At 41.7% G+C, this 13,533-nt stretch overlaps 1 long non-coding RNA gene and 1 other non-coding gene across 2 annotated transcripts in view; one reads left to right on the forward strand and one right to left on the reverse strand.

Moving 5' to 3' along the window:
- Positions 1-13,252, forward strand: part of LOC116861222 — a 34,704-nt gene extending 21,452 nt beyond the window's left edge. The window contains exons 2-3 of the long non-coding RNA XR_004381446.1: positions 12,079-12,211; positions 13,172-13,252. This is a non-coding gene — a long non-coding RNA (uncharacterized LOC116861222). The remainder of the gene's footprint in view (positions 1-12,078; positions 12,212-13,171) is intronic.
- Positions 8,422-8,530, reverse strand: LOC116861235. Its single transcript, XR_004381447.1, has one exon. It is a non-coding gene; the product is annotated as a U6 spliceosomal RNA (small nuclear RNA).
- Positions 13,253-13,533: the final 281 nt, after the last annotated feature.

Here is a 13,533-nt window from a genome sequence, read left to right on the forward strand (position 1 = left end):
TTAAAAATATTAAAACATTACAAGTAAGAATAAGTTTCCTTTCACCAATTCTATCATCTCCCATTCTGGTTAGGTGGGCTTTTTTTTTTAACCCACTGAGCCACCCAGGCGCCCCCTTTTTTTTTTTTAATTTTATTTATTTATTTGACGGACAGAGATCACAAGTAGTAGGTGGGCTTTTTATAGAAATATCTTGAGTAGAGAAAGACAGTTAATCAGGTTTGTATAATTTAGTGGGCATATATCCTTTATGGATATAAACTCCTCTCGTTTTAAAAGAGGTGCTCATGGGCAAGTAGGTGGCTCAGTCAGTGAAGGGTCTAACTCGATTTCGGCTCAGGTTGTGATCTCAGGGTTGTGAGATTGAGTCCATGCTGGGTGTGGAGCCTGTTTAGGATTCTCTCTTACCCTTTCCTTCTGTCCCTCCCCCACCTCTACCTGTGCATGCTCTCTTTCTTTAAAAAAAAAACAACCTTTTTTAAAAAGATTTTATTTATTTGAGAGAGTGAGAGAATGAGAGAGAGCGAGCGTGAGAGGGGGAAGGTCAGAGAGAGAAACAGACCCCCACTGAGTAGAGAACCCTGTGCAGGACTTGATCCCAGGACCCCAGGATCATAACCTGAGCTAAAGGCAGTAGCTCAACCCACTGAGCTACCCAGGCACCCAACATGGTTTTTGTTTTTTTGTTTTTTTAGATTTTTATTTATTTATTTGAGAGAGAGAGAGAGAGCGCGTACAAGCAATGAGGAGGAGCAGAGGTAGAGGGAGAAGCGGGGCCTGCTGAGCAGGGAGCCTGACACCAGGCTGGATCCCAGGACCCTGGGATCATCACCTGAGCTGAAGGCAGACACTTAACTGACTGAGCCACCCAGGCGCCCCAAATCAACATTTTAATATATAGTCTGGCCCACTGAATATGCCTTCTCCCCTAGAGAGACTGCCCTGTACAGATGATCCTGTCCTGGTCTTTGAGATAAACTTATTTCCCTTTGTAAATCAATACATTGGCATATAATCCAGCTAATCATCAGATTGGCTAGTTTGAATACCCTTAACGGTTGTGATGCTTGACCGCAAAGATACTGCCTACCTAAGAGGTTGTTCTTCTGTAGTCAACAACTAAGCCTCCTGATCTTAAACAGCTCCTTGACTTCTGTACGTATAGTGAGGGATAGAAAGGCATTTTTTTCAAAAACTTCATGAGGAGCTTACAGTTTTACTGAGAAGATTAGACATGCGTGTGAGGCATTTCCTGAAGAATAGTTCAATACAAGACAATATAGTAAAGGGTTAATTGGACAGCACGGACGAATGCTCTATGATGTTTTCAAAGATTTATTTTATTTGAGAGAGAGAGAGCATGTGTGAGTGGGGGAAGGAGTGGAGGAAGAGAATCTTTCAGCAGACTTCACACTTAGTGTGGAGCCCAGTGCAGGGCTCGGTCCCACGATCCATGAAATCATGACCCGCACCAAAACTGAGAGTCAGATGCTCAACCCACTGAGCCACGCCAGTGCCCTAAGTGCTCTCTACAAATTCATATTCTCTTTTAGTGCCTGTTATCTCCTCTTCCCCTTCATACAGGCTGATCTCCTGCGGGCCTGTGCTGGCTGTGGGCCCTTACCTCCTATGCTTGAATTCAGTGATCTGGCTTCTCTTCTGCTGTTGGCCTGGGATTGCAAGGGGTGGAAGAGAAGGGGCTCCAGGGACATGTGTTATGTTTTGCTGTTTTTTATTAGGGTCATCTTACGCATTCTCATGGCTTCAACTGATTGTACTATACATCTCCCTCACACAAATGTACGTCTGATCCAGACCTCTCTCCTGAGCTTTGGACTCTGTGTATGTATCTGCCTATTTGCATAGGAACCTCAGACTCACCATTTCCCATAGTGAGCTCATTCTTCCCCACTCTCTCTAATCTTGTGCCTCCTTTTGGTTTTTTTTTTTTTTTAATCTTACTGAATGGCACCAATGTCAATTCAGTTGCCCAAGCCTGAAGCCTTCATATCGCCCTCCCTGTAGTTACTCTACCATCAAATCCTTTTGGGACCATTTGCTAAATATGCATTGAATCCATATACTTCTTTGTATTCCTACTGCCACTACCCTAATCCAGACCAGCATCACCTCTCACCTGAACTATTGCACTGTCTCCTAATTCATCTACCCGCCCCACTCTCTCCTACCCCCAAATCATTCTCCATACCACAGCCAGGAAACACTTTCTAAAACACACCCTTCATATTATGCTTAGTAAAATAAGTCAGTCAGAGAAAGACAACTATCATATGATTTCCCTGATATGAGGAAGTGGAGATACAATGTGGGGGACTTGGGGGGGGTAGGAAAAGAATAAATGAAACAAGATGGGATCAGGAGGGATACAAACCTTAAGAGACTCTTAATCTCACAAAACAGAGGGTTGCGGGGGGGGGGCGTTGGGAGAGGGTGGTGGGGTTATAGACATTGGGGAGGGTATGTGCTATGGTGAGTGCTGTGAAGTGTGTAAACCTGGCGATTCACAGACCTGTACCCCTGGGGCTAATAATACATTATATGTTTATTAAAAATTTTAAAAATTATTAAAAAATAAATAAAACACACCCTTCAGTGACTTCCTAGTCCCATGAAGAGAAAGTCCAAATTTTTTTGCATAGCTTACAAGGCCCTACGTCTTGCTCCTGCCTCAGCTCCATTTACTTAAACTCTGTATCTCAGTCATTCTAAACTCTGTTTTCCATTCTTGGAGAACGCTGTACTCTTTTCCATTTGAATCCAAACCTTCACACATTGCTATTCCAATGTCTGGTCGTTCCACTTTTAATGATGTTGTAATTGGTGAGTGCAGCTTGGTAACCTCTGAGTTCTTCCATTGTAAATTTCCTTCCTTATTTGTCTTTCTCCTATTGGTTTTAGCATTCATTGATGATCACCATTTGAATCAGCTCTTTTCTTTTTCTTTTCTTTTCTTAAATTTTATTTATTTATTTGAAAGAGAGAGACACAGCAAGAGAGGGAACACAAGCAGGGGGAGTGGGAGAGCGAGAAGCAGGCTTCCCGCTGAGCAGGGTGTCCAACACAGGTCTCCATCCCAGGACCCTGAGATCATGACCTGAGCTGAAGGCAGACGCTTAAAGACTGAGCCACCAGGTGCCCCGAATCAGCTCTTTCATATGGGGTTTCAAACTGGTGATTTTTATAGTCTTGTAATCCCTTCTACAGCCATTAGCTGGAATTCTCTTGTAAAGGATTTTCCTTATTGACTAAATCTATTTGGTACTGTAAAATACAGCTTGTACATGATTGGAAAGGTAAATGTTTAATTCTTTTGTGATCATGTGTTTTAAGTTTATTTAAATTAGCAATTTGGAGTTTAGGACAATTTTACCAGAGAAACCCATTTATAAGTGGTAGTTATAGTTCCAAATAGCAGAGGAAAGCCTGCTTAACCCACAGCAAAAATGAAACACTACACATCAGCACTGAGATGATCTTTTTTGTGATATTAGCTATTAAAATACAATTGAATAATTTTTTTTCAACCGAATAAGTTTTTAAATCTTAATGTCAAGTGCTAGTACTTGAGAGAAAGGCAGTCTTGATTAGAGGAAGAAAAGGTAGGTGGATGCTTAATGGTGGTTTGAAGGGATGTGCTGAGTGCTTTCAAGAGCTTTTAGGATTTGATGGTACTTGTTCTTCAGTCTAATTTCACTGAGGAATTAAGCTATTTCCACGTCTGTGACGGGTGTAACATCAGCGCTGCTCTTATACTTAGTAACCAGGGCCCACAACCAGAGCCAATTTTCCGCTTGCAAATGGAGACAGTTACATTTTCCAGTATCCTGAGTATGGAAGGGGATTTAGGTGGATGTGAGTGAATGAAACAGAGCTGAGGGTGCTAAAAGGTAAGGTGGTAAAAGAAAGGACTTTAATGCTAGGACTGTAAAGTCTGAGGAGGGACCAGGACCAGAACTAGGGTGAGACAAATGAGGGACCTGTGGTGCCCATCCAACACTTGCTTGAACCGGAGAGCGAGTGCCTCTTCAAGTATTGTGCCCTGTGGCAGTGACTCCGAGGTGTGTCTGTGTGAAAGAGAGCAGCGAGAGCACGGAAGGACTCATATTAAGGCTCTAGGAATCCCAGTAACAGGGTTCCGGGGTACAGGAGTTCAAACCTAAGCAAAGACTCTAAAGGTTGCCAGTCAGAACCCAGACCATATATGCTAGGAGAATAAGGTTCAAAAACCAAAGAAGACTAAATATTGGAGGTCAAGAAAGGCCTCACAGAAGAGACTTGCGTTAGAATCAGAGGGCTCCTCTCAGGGGCGCCTGGGTGGCTTGGTCCTTACGCGCTTGCCTTCAGCTCAGGTATTGATCCCCACCCTGTTCCTGGAATTGATCCCTGCGTCCAGCTTCCTGCTCAGTGGGAAGTCTGCTTTTCCCTCTCCCTCTTCCATTCCCCCCCTCCACGCTTGTATTCCCTCTTTTGCTCTGTCTCTGTCTCTCTCTCTCTCTCTCTCTCTGTGTCAAATAAATAAATAAAATCTTAAAAAGAATATTAAGTGTTTTCAAATGTACTTATAAGTAAAGCAGATACTGAAAACGAACCCTCATATACCCATTAACCACATTCAATAACTATCGAGATTTAGCTGATCGTGTTTCAGCTATCTCTTTTTTCTCTTTTTCTGTCCTTTCTTTCTTTTTTAAAAATTTGCTGGGAGCGCCTGGGTGGCTTAGTCGGTTAGGCATCTGCCTTTGGCTCAGGTCATGATCTCAGGGTCCTGGGATCCAGCCCTGCGACAGGCTCCCTACTCAGTGGGGAATCTGCTTCTCCCTCTCCCTTGCCTCTCCCCGCTGCTCTCTCTCTGTCTCTCTCTCTCTCTGAAATAAATAAAATCTAAAAAAAAAAAAATTGCTGAAGTATTTTTTTTTTTTTTAGAAACACAAGGAGAGAGGGAACACAAGCAGGGGGAGTGGGAGAGGGAGAAACAGGCCTCCAGCCGAGCAGGGAGCCCGATGTGGGGCTCGATCCCAGGACCACGGGATCACGACCCGAGCTGAAAGCAGATGCTCAATGACTGAGCCACCCGAGCGCCCTGGCTGAAGTATTTTAAAGCCAGTCCCAGGCATCATGTTATTTCATCCCTGCTCATTTCATAGGCATGTCTCAAAGGTAGACATTTTCTTGTATAACCATGCTGTCATGCTGTCTTACAAAATTAATAATTCCTGGTGCACCTGGGTGGCTCAGCCATTAAGCATCTGCCTTTGGCTCAGGTCATGATCCCAGGGTCCTGCTCAGCGGGGAGCCTGCTCTTCTCTCTCGCACTCCTCTTGCTTGGGTTCCCTCTCTTGCTGTGTCTCTCTCTGTCACATAAACAAATAAAACAGTTAATAATGCCTTAATAGAATCTAATACCCTAGTTCATTATAAAAGTTACCAGATTATCTTAAAAAATAGTCTAACAGTTGGTTTTTTTTTTCATATAAGAATCCAAACAAGGTCCATCCATTACATTTGGTTATGATCTCATTTATTCCCCAGCTTTATTGAGGTTGCTATAGACTAAATGTTTATGTTGAACATATGTTGAAACCTAGCCCCCCCCCGCATAATGGTAATAAGAGGTGGGGGTTTGGGGAGGGGATTAGATCATGAGAATGGAGCCCTTATGGATGGGATTAATGCTTTTTAAAAAGAGACCCCAGAAAAGTCCCTCACCCATTTCACCATGTGAGAACACAGCAAAAAGAGTGTCAGGGCACCTGGGTGGTTCAGTCAGTTAAGCATCTGCCTTTGGCTCAGGTCATGATTTCGGGGTCCTGGCATCGAGCCCCACATTGGGCTCTCCACTCAGCGGCAAGTCTGCTTCTCCCTCTACCTCTGTGATCTCTCTCGCCCTCTCTCAAATAAGTAAGTAAAATCTTAGGGAAAAAAAAAGAGAGGGAGAGTTATCTATGAGCCAGAAGCAGGCTTTCAGCAGATACTTAATTTGCCGGTGCTCCAATCTTAGAATTCCGAGACATAAATTTCCGTTGTTTATAAGCCACCTAATGTGTGGTATTTTGGTATAGCAGCCTGGATAGACTGAAACAAACTATAATTGACAATTCAAACTTGTATGTATTTAAGATGTGTAACTTGGTGATTTGATATACTTATGAAATATTCTCCACAGTCAAAGGGGAGAGGGGGAATGTGGGAAAAGTTAGTCAAGGGGTACAAAGTTTCAGTTATGTAAGATGGTTATTATCTCTCAAGTCTTTCTTTTTTTTTAAGATTTTATTTATTTATTTGACAGACAGAAATCACAAGTAGGCAGAGAGAAAGGGGGAAGCAGACTCCCCGCTGAGCAGAGAGCCCGATGCGGGGGCTTGATCCTAGGACCCTGAGATCATGACCCGAGCCGAAAGGCAGAGGCTTTAACCCACTGAGCCACCCAGGCGCCCCTCTTAAGTCTTTCTTAATCTAAAACAGTCTGTACCCCACTTGTTCTTTTTCAAGCCATTGGCTTATTGCAGAAAGTGGGTCAGTTTTCCTATAGAAAATCCCACATTGTGGATTTGTCTGTTTGCTTTCTTATTCTGTCATTTACTTTGTTCCTCTGTACTCCATATTTGTCTATAATGGACGTTAGCTTTAGAAGTTTGATGATACTCAAACTCAACTTTTTTTGTCAAGAATACTTCACAGAGGTTGCTGTGTAATTCATTTTGAATCACATCTGGAGGCACAGGTCTATTAACGCATAGGTGATACCTGATTCCTTCATTATGATGTTTTATCTAATGGTCAAATCTATCGACGATTATTGGCAAAATTAATTATTTTACTAGGAGTTTCAAAATGGTGATTTCCTAATTTTATCTTCTACATTAATTAGTTTCTGAAAGTAAACTTTCTGTCATCAACTATGGCTGTAGGATTACCTTTAAAGGGAAGGCAGGAGAAATGCTTAATTCTTGATCTTGGACTTGATTGACAATTTTCAGAATAAAGAGTTGGTGCCCTAGTTATTTTCAGTGATATCTAATGAATTGTGTTTTTTCTCTATCATTGTGAACTCATTTTTTTAATGTGTTCAATGGGTTTCAACTGATTGCATTCATTATTCTTGTTAATGCTTGAATCATCCTTTATTTTACCAGAACTTTGCCTCTTATATTCCTAAGACACTACTCATTAGGGTTCCATATTTGCTTGAATTCTGGCACAAAGCTTACATGTATAGTTCTTGCCCCAAACCTGCCATTTCCCTAAGAAGCTCTAGTTTATTTATATTTTCTCTTTTTATCAACAGCTTTATTGAGGTATAATTTACATAGCATTAAGGTATACGATTCAGTGATTTTTTAATACATTTATATAATTGTGCAACTATGACCACAATCCAATTTTAGAATATTTCCATCAGGCTATGAGATCTCTTATACCTTTTCAGTCATTCCCCTTTCCCACCCCTAGCTCTAAGCAACTGCTAATCTTCTTTATGTCTCTATTGACTTATATTTTCTAGAGATTTCATATGAGTGGAATCATACACTATATAGCCTTTTGCATCTGGATGCTTTCATTTAGAATTAGTTTTTTTTTATTGAGATGTAATTCACATACCATAAAGCCCACCATTTTAAAGTATATAACTCAGTATTTTTTAGTATGTTCACAAGGTTATGGAACTGTGACCATTATCTAATTCCAGAACATTTGTTTCATACCAAAAAGGAACTCCGTACTGGTGAGCAGTCACTTTCCATTTCTCCTTCCACTTGGCCCCCAGTGCCCAATAATCTACTTTCTGTCTCTGTGGATTTGCCCACTCTGGATAGTTCATATAAATGGAATGATACAATATGAGACTTTTTGCCCTGCTTCTTTCACTTAGCATAGTGTTTTTTTAAGGTTCATCCATGTCAGAGCATCTATTAGTACTTAGTTCATTCCTTTTTATGTCTGAATAGTATTCCATTGTACAAATGCACGGTCGACCTTGAAAGTAAAATAGTCAGTTATTGTACCATCGAAAGGGGTTTAGTTGGGAGTAGCAGAGGAATTGCATTTCAGGACAAGCCAGCTCTTGCAAAAGCCACAGGCAAGATGGGAGAACAAAAGAGAGGACTGCTTTGTTGTAGACAAAAGGGGGGTGTTGGGAAGGGCCTGTTATAAACAAAAAGTTCACTGGAGTAAACTGGGAGTTTGAAACATAGTGGCTTTTCACTGGCTGAATTGTAGTAGTCTCTCATTGCCTGGGCCGTTGCTGGGCAAGAAGAAAATCTTCCTCCATCCCGCTGGGAGGGTAAAGTAAGTTTCTTACCCTTGGGTCTGCAAAGGGGTACAGGGAGTGGCGTGGCATGAGAGCTCCCCCTTCTGGCTTCCTGGCAGCTTTTTATTTCATTTCATTTCATTTTTAAAAAATAAAGTATGGAACGCTTCATGAATTTGCGGGTCATCCTTGAGCAGCAGCCGGTGCTAATCTTCTCTGTGTCGTTCCAAGTTCTAGTATATGTGCTGCCCAAACGAGCACACATGACTGCATTTTTTTTTAAGATTTTATTTATTTGTCAGAGAGAGAGAGAGTGAGAGAGAGAGAGAGAGAGGGAGGGAGAACACAAGCAGGCAGAGCGGCAGGCAGAGGCAGAGAGAGAAGTTGGCTCACGCTGAGCAAGGAGCCCGATGTGGGACTTGATCCCAGGACCCTGGGATCATGACCTGAGCCGAAGGCAGTGGTTTAATCCACTGAGCCACCCAGGCATCCCACATGACTGCATTTTAAACGAGGTTTCCTTTATTCAGTTTCACAGTACCTTATCTCCTTTATCAGTTGATGGACATTTTAGAGTTGTTTCCACTTTTTGGGTCATATATGGTTACTATATGATTAACCTTTTGAGGAACCGTTAACACGGTTTTCTAAAACAGTCACACGATTTTACTTTCCCACCAGCAGTTTTCTCCCCATCCTTGCCAACATTTGTTTATTGTCCTTCTTCTTTTTTTTAATCATAGCCACCCTAGTGGCTACAGCCACTTTGGAAAACAGTCAGCATGTCCTCAAAAGGTTAAGCTCAGGTTCTGATACCACCCCCCACCCCCCAGAGGCCCTTGTGGTTTTGTTTCTTTCTTTGCTTAACTGGACTGCCTGGACTAATTCTGTAGAGTCTGTCTTCACAGAATGCAGTGTGTAGCCCATTGATGTTTCTCTTCAGTTTTTTTTTTTAATTCTTTCTACTTTTAGGCCTGGCTTCCTAGGTGTCCAACCTGGGGTCAGGATAACTTAGTGGTCAGCCAGTGCTCTTTTTAGAGGTTGTCCTGTTGAAGCACCTTGAGCCAGTATTGTCTTCCACCATTTGTTGATGGAATTATGTGTGGGTTAGGCAGCAGATTCAAAGTTCAGGGAGTTTATGGGTCTTACCTGATGTTTACTTTCTGCTGGGTTTTCTCATGTGTCCTCTGTGTCCATGCAAGGTTTCACATTCAGCCGGGGAAGTGTAGATAACTAGGACCTTCTCCAGTATCCTGAGCTTGAGTGCAGCCTTACACATAGGCATGGCCTTCTATATCACCAGGGAAATGAGGGAGGTTCTCAAGTCCCACTAGGGCTGTCTTGTTTTCTGGGTCTCTCTGGCTAAACCTCTGGCAGCAACTGTTCTGTTGCTTCTTGCCCCAACCAACACTGTGACCTCAGGTAACCATGCTGTGTTTTTCCCTGATCTAAGGAGTTTGCTTTTGTTTTCAATACCCCTGGGCATAGGACTTTCTTGTGCTCATTCCTGAGCAAGTAATTCCCCTCTAGCAGCCAAGTTGTTAGTTTTTATGGCTAGTCTTGCCCTGCCCTTGTAGCTCCAGTGGAGCTGGGAAGGAGAGGGATGGGATGTGAATAGCCTCAGGCTGAAACACCAGAGATTCCCACTGTCCTGACCCAAGGTTCAATAGGTTTTCTTGAACGCTTCTCAATTTATTTAATTTTTGTTTATTTCCACAGTCCTGGGATGGTAGTTTTTGACCATTTTCTACAGTTATATTGCTGTTTTGGCAGGGGAGGATTTGCTGAGCTCCTTACTCTGCCATTCCTGCAGTCCTGCCTAATTTATATTTTAAAAGATTGTTCTGATAACAGTGGAAGTGGTGGGTGATGGGCAAACTGGTGGTCAGGAGTATAGGATTTTTCTCCAGTAGTACTTTGTTATCTGTAAACAGGAATGCAAAATATAAATAGTTGGGTTGGTTTGTCCAAGGGGGGTTCGGCAGGATAGGTTTGGTGGGAAAATCAAGGGGATAGGAGAATTGCAAGTGCTGGTTACTGTCATTGAAGACTCACTGTCCCTGGTATCTCTCCTAGGTAGAGAAGGAAATGAAGTTCAAGGGGACATGGTAGCCTTGGAGAATAGGTAAAAGAGCTGATGGATTAAAGCCTTGAAAGAGTCGAGTAGATTTGGCATTTGGTTTTAGAGGTAGAACCATTCCAGGTATCACGACAGAAAGAGATGATTGAAACAGTTGAGATGAAGAAATTAGAATAAAATATGTCAAGGAGCTGTGAAATATGTATGTTAGATCATCAAGGTGGGGGCATGAGGAAGGCTATCAGGATGAAAAGGTGAAAGGAAAGCAATTAGTATTAAAGTCCTTAGTAAGTGTAGGAGGGAGACACGGAAGTTGACGTTGAACACTGAAATGGTGATAAAATTGAGTAGTATGGACTTTGAGGAAAGAAGAGCTTTTGAGAGGAGATGGTGAAATAATACTTTGGGGATACAGTAAAGAAGACATGAGAAGATGCTAACCTGATCTTGATTTATGGGAAGGGGTGAGTAAAGGAAAATGAGCAGCCACCCATTCAGAGCTCTGCAAAAGAAACAGTAGAATTTAGGACACCCAGAGTTAGGAAGAGGAGATGGAAGCTCAGTGCATGAGCAAAAGCAAAAGTGAGGCCGTTTTAGGAATTGGTGGATAGTTGGGGGTTTTTGTTTGTTCACTCGTTTTACTCAAGCATAGGATGCAATTAGGGGTATAATAGAAGATAATACTGCAATCTGTGTGATTAATGTGAATCTAAAATATAACTAGGGTCATTATTGTTTAGTCAGATGGTATACTAAGGAAACTTTCTGAAGTTATTTTGCTTAGACCTTATAGAAATTTTGGAACTGGTGTTGGTAGTTGGGAAGCAATTTGACAGCTTTGGAATATTTTGACTGCAACAAATGGGAAATTGGCATATATATCTGATAAGCCACTAATGCCACCATTGGAATTGAAATTGACTATGGATCACAATTTTGATTGGAATGTGTCTAGTAGATGGTGATGAATTTTGGTCTTTTTGTAATTAGAAATTTGGAGCTTTAAAAAGGTATTCATTTTTTTTTGGAATACCCATTTTCCATCTTTTCTAGAACCATCTGAAACCCACAATACTTAGAAGACTGTGTAGGATCTGCTTCGTGTGAGGGGTTTGATCTCAGTTGCTCTGACTCTATTTGATATGATTCTATGTCTTGGTAAAGTATTTGGCTAGAAGCATAGGAGAAGAGAAAATGAAAAGCAAAAATGAGACTGAATTGGAGACCTAGAGCTCCGGTTCCAAAAAGCTTCAGAAGATTAACTGCTGTGATGGTGATCTGGCACGTATTCAGTTCTAGCTATCATTTGTTATGAATTGAAAGAACATTGAAATAATTGTATGCTGAGGTGCATAATTGCTGGCAATGGGATGGAGGAGGGGAGTGGTTAGCTGGCAAGGAGCCTTGGAGTTGTTTTTATCTTAATGCTGGATATTTGGTATTGGTCGATAACAGGAGAAAAATTATTTATGATCATGCTGGGGACTCATTACATTGATTTCTACTCTGTAATAATATGAAAGACTTTAGTGGTTACTCTTATTGATGTCATATTTCTCCTTCTTCTTCTTCTTCTTCTTCTTCTTCTTCTTCTTCTTCTTCTTCTTCTTCTTCTTCTTCCTCCTCCTCCTCCTCCTCCTCCTCCTCCTCCTCCTCCTCCTCCTCCTCTTCTTCTTCTTCTTCTTCTTCTTCTTCTTCTTCTTCTTCTTCTTTTTTGTCATTCTGGCAGCCATCAGCAAAGCAATTACAAAAGAGCTATTGCCTGTACAGTCCTCTTCATCATTTGTGACCTGGGATATTGAGCTCATGGGCTGGCAGAATTCCAGTCCATGAGGCAATCTGTGTCATTCTGGTCTAGCCAGGTGAGTAGTCCCTATGGGCTGGTTTCTTGTTCTCTAGAAAAGAACAAACAAGGGGGAAAAAAAGCAAAGCAGCGTAATATGGAAAAATATAGATATGAATCTCAGGCCCTAGAGGAGAAGCTAAGGCCTGGGCCGTAAGCAGCAAAACAGGCGGAGAGGACCCTGGGGGTTGTGTACAAGTTCGATAGAGTGGTATTCATGAAATAGAAACACCAAGAGAATGAAGTCTGTTTTGGGACCTGGCTTGGCTTCAAGAATGAGGAAACTTAGGTTGAACTGCAATAAAAATATCTATGAAGGCAAGGTTAAATACAAAGGAAGTATGCTTTGAAGTTAAAATGGATCGAAATTTAATTGTAACGAAGTGTCTTTTTCCTATGAAATATTAGCTATCTAGAGATGAGAATGATACTGTGAAAATTTCATTAATATTTAAGAGTTAAGAGAATGAATCCTGGCTCTTTGACATACCAGCTCTGTGTTCGTGGGAAAATTACTTACCTTCTCCCAAGCTCAGTTTCTTTACCTATCAGACAGATTAAGGATACTGACATGGTTGTTGTAAGAGTTAAATGAAAAAATACATAACGTGTATCACATGATGCCTGGCACATACTTAGAGCTCAATACATAGTCACCATGATCCGGCAGTGGAAGGGAGAGTTAACGAGATGGATGTTCAATAATGAGATGAATTATTCTTCACAGGTAGGTGTGTAATTAGTTATTTCTTGTCAGAGCAGCTTGCAGTAAGTTGTTTCAGGGTCAGAATCTCTTGGAGATCAGGCTACAAGGAGTGCTAATTAGGCCAATTTGAAGGAGGGTGACTTCCTCTGCTTCCTGAGCTGGTAACAAATTAGGTCTCCCCTGCACTTTCTTCCCAGGATAGGGCTTTTAACAGGAGCATTTTTTCATTAGATTTACCATTAGTGTTTTTAATACTTTGGTTTGTTTGACTAGGAACTTGAATTCGGAGGAAGATGGCAAAATGGTGGACAAGTTAGGTGTCCAGCCCATGCTATCTGGAAGCAGAAAATATGGTAAGAGGGTAAAAGGTAAAGATTTCTCTGTAATGCAGATCACCTTCTGGATGGAATTTTTTTTAAAGATTTCATTTATTCATTTGTCAGAGAGAGAAAGAGAGTACAAGTAGGCAGAGGGAGAAGCAGTCTCCAAGCCTGATGCACGACTTGATCCCAGGACTCCAGGATCATGACCTGGGCCAAAAGCAGACACTTAACCGACTGAGCCACCTAGGCACCCCCTGGATTGAATTTAATCAGCTCCCTTGTCCAGGCAGAGTGAAGCAGAATGCCTGGAGT

The sequence above is a fragment of the Lontra canadensis genome, unplaced genomic scaffold (genome assembly GCF_010015895.1).
Source record: "Lontra canadensis isolate GAN:19392208 unplaced genomic scaffold, GSC_riverotter_1.0 scaffold193, whole genome shotgun sequence".
NCBI classification, from domain to species: Eukaryota; Metazoa; Chordata; class Mammalia; order Carnivora; family Mustelidae; genus Lontra; species Lontra canadensis.